Below are 3874 nucleotides of genomic sequence, written 5' to 3' on the forward strand. Positions count from 1 at the left end.
CTCACCCACATTCTGAGAAACACTGACAACAAAATCCACTTCCCCATTCCCAGGCCTACTGTGTAAAAGCGACAACACACACAAAAAAAGAAATCATATGTCAGTCACACTCAGAGATATATTTGGCCTTATTTGACTGAAGTTTGATGTCACTGATTTTCATGCTATATTTAATAAGCATGAAAAGTCCAACAGACCACAAGGGGGTGCTGAACTGAAACGGAAAGGGTGAGAAAACACACTGTGGTCTTTCTTCCTGCAGTTGTAGCCACAGGTTATACACCCACTACACATTACCACACATGTGCATGAATCATCTTCTCACACATCGGTGTGGACATCTTTCCCACGAACAGGTGCAGTGGGCGATGTCTCAGGAAATGTCACAAACAACAAGGGCAGATTTCAGCCGTCAATAACAGACATATTAAAGCTAGAGCAGAAAACATCAGCGCCCCTTCACTTTGTGCATTTTACTGATGTGCTGCGGCTGGTGAAAACATCTGTTGAGAATATCTTTGCACATTTCCTGGCCTGATTTTGGGCCATGAATTCATCTCCTCCCAACAGATCCTCCCAGGCTCCGTCAGATGAGATGGACGGTGCCTGTGAACGACCATCTTCAAGCCTCTCTGCAGACAGCTTGGACTTTGGCTGAATCACACAGTACATTTACATACTTGTCCTGAAACTGACCAGCTATTGTCCCGACTGTTTGCTTTGGATCACTGTCATCCTGAAAGATAAACACTGGCTCATGGCTCAGGTGGTTTTCTTTTTTTTTTCCTCAAGGACCTCTCAGAATTAGCTACATTCATCCCTCCCTCACTTGAAAACTCCTCCTGCATCCACTGAGCCCCCCACCTCACAGCATCCTGCTGCCTCCACCCTGCTTCACTATGTGGAGGGGTATTTACATTAGTACCTGGTAGGCCTATTTGTCAGACGTAGTGTTTGGACCTCTTACCAAATAGTTCACTTTCTGTCTCATCAGCAGTGATGGGAATAACGGTGTTATAAATAACCTTTTTCAGTAATGAGTAATCAACTGTTTCCTCCATTATAACACTGTTACTGTTACTGGCGATAAAATGTCCTGCACAAAATAATACTCTAGAGGAAATAATAATACAGCTATTAAAGTGAAGATTTGCTATATAAGCTACAAACTATTTTTAGTCCATCAACTTGTCGGAAAAAAGATTAGCCAGATAAAGGGGAGTTGGGGGGGGGGGGGGTTTCACCAGAGCTATTTAAAAAAAAAAAAAAGAGTAAAGAAATAGTTACTTTTCCTGGTAATTAGTTACTTTTATAATGTAGTAACATGCCCAACACTGCTCATCAGCCTATTGAATCTTTTTAGTCTTTGAATCTGAAGCTGTGTTAGAGTCTGAGCTACATCTCTCTGCCTGGTTCAGTTTTCAGGCTGGATGACCAGAGTTGGTGAAGCCACCGTGCTCCTGCAAACACTCTAAAAACTGTTTTATTTCTTTATTGTTTTGTTTTCCCTGATCTCTGGCTCACCGCAGTTATATCGCAGAGGTTTACCGAGGGTTTGCTTTCTTCTTTTCTGCCGTGCATGTGTGAATGGTGGGACCCAGAGGTCTGTGGCTTTCTAAGCTCCGTCCAGTTCCACAATTTCTATCATCATCATAATTCTGACGCGCAAATGTCTCTCAGTCACTCTCTCACTCATGATCTGATGATGTGAGACATCCAGACAGGATGTCATCGTCATCGCAGTCACACACTTGACTTGACTTTTTAGATTAAGTCACCAGTAAACGTAGCTCATCAGCAAAAAGAAAATGAAACTGTGAGCCAGGCGTACAGTACGTGATTTGAGGTGGTGCGAGCTCACATTTGTGTTGATAACAATCTGATCCTGGTGCAGGAGGAGGAAACTCATGTGACAATCAGGAAAGTTTTTCTCATCAAAACACTTCACCTGATCAAAACAGAGGACGGTCCTGTCTTTATTTGTCACATTTTATTTATCAGTACCAGAGCTGGATGTGTCCCATTTGGTCTGATGTCAGTAAGGCCCTGTTTACACATAGCAAAAACTGAAACATTTCCAGGCTTTTTGGCATTTCGTTTACACAAAAACGGAGCTTCAAGTCACCGAAAACAATTACTGTAAATTCTGAAATAGAGGCCTGGGCTTTTATTTGCCTCAACTGCCAAACTGACCCAGCTTATAGGTATTAGAGACAGACGTCCATGTCGGTTAAGGATTCTACTGTTTAAAAGAGTAAGAATATAAGGAAAGAGTTGGATCCGGAGCTGCATTCATTTAGAAGTTTAATCGGCACCAATTAAACTTTGCTGGGTTTGGGTCGAAAAATGTACAAATAACAGGACGAGAATTAATGCTCTGAATCCAGCTACGTCTGGTCCGAGCTTCGACACCTGCGGGTCGGACCGGTCAGTCACGTTTTAATTTTCAGGCCTGTTGAGAACTCTAGCACAAATGAAGCAGCTTAGACACTGCTCAAACGTTCAAACGATCGTAGGCTTTGAGAGGTTTTGTACATTCACTAGAACTTGCAGAAAATAGAAATAGACCCAGCTTCTGATTAAGACCGACTTTATTTGCTCAAACCTGTAGCCAGACCCGGTTCAGTACAGAAGACCGGAGTCTATTTGAGACTCGGCTTTTATTTAAGAATTCACGTTATATCGGTTTTCACCTTTGCATGTGTGTGACCTGTGTTAACAAACAAAAAAACTTCTTGCCATCTCGGAAGGAATGGGAAGTAACTTGTGTCATTAATTGTTGTTTTTTTCCAGGATTCTGATTGGTTAGCATGGTTTTATGCTTCTCGGTACGCTGATACAGTAGGAGCTCTGAAAGAGTTTTTTTTTTACAACCTGGTGTGAACTGTGTTGTTTTTGAAAAACAGAGGAGGAATATCTGTTTTTATTTGCTACGTGACCTAAGTGACCCCTCTACAACAGCAGTATCTCAGAATTTAGGAGAAGTGAGACTCATGAGATTCATTACACTCAATGGTGAATATACAGTAATTCAAACATTCTGTGATTTCAAATAGTTGTGGGGAAATCTGACATATAAGGGGTGATGTCACAGGGAGTCATCATGTCCTGAATGTGTAATCGTCTGTGAAACTTAAATACTTACTGATAACTCAGTTGGAATAGCTATTGTAACCAGTGCTTTCAGATTCTGATGCCTGTAGGCCTCAATGTGCTGCTACAGCACAGTTCCAGTAGGTTAATTAAACTTGAATTTCCAGATTGAAAACTTCAGCATCACATGTCATGACTGATGTTTCAGTAGGCTATCACACACTGTTCCGTGAGCACAGAGAGGACGCACCTTCACAGTTTAAGGATTGGCTGTCAAACATTACTCACATATCCAAATGTAAACAGACAGTGTTATTGATTGGTCTCAACATTTGTTTTTCATACTGGCTATGTAAGTGTGTAGTGGAAAACTACATTTGTCAGTGTGAGAAAATGTGTTCCTGAGTTCAGATGTTGACATGGCATGTTGCTTCAGCAGTCTTCACTGAGTCAGTATGACTCTGGGTTCAAATGTTGTCAGTCTTCTTGACCAGTGACGTTGACATCAGTATAGTTCAGATGTCCATTCACAGAACTCTAATGACTTTGTTGACCCTCTTGTTTCCATCTGGTGCTATCCCCAAGTCAAATTGTCCAGCTGGTTTCTAACTAAATACCTGTGTTACTGACTTTCCCATCAGCTTCTGCTGCACATTGTCTTCAGGTCATGTATCAATAAGTGGAAGATTAACACTCCTGGGTCAAAATCTGCAGCCAGACTTTGCACAACACGCTGCAGATGTTCTCCCTCATCACTTTCATGGGAACAAGTGATTACAGA

Source organism: Trachurus japonicus, chromosome 9 (genome assembly GCF_045865225.1).
Source record: "Trachurus japonicus isolate A0001 chromosome 9, Traja_1.0".
Lineage (NCBI taxonomy): Eukaryota > Metazoa > Chordata > Actinopteri > Carangiformes > Carangidae > Trachurus > Trachurus japonicus.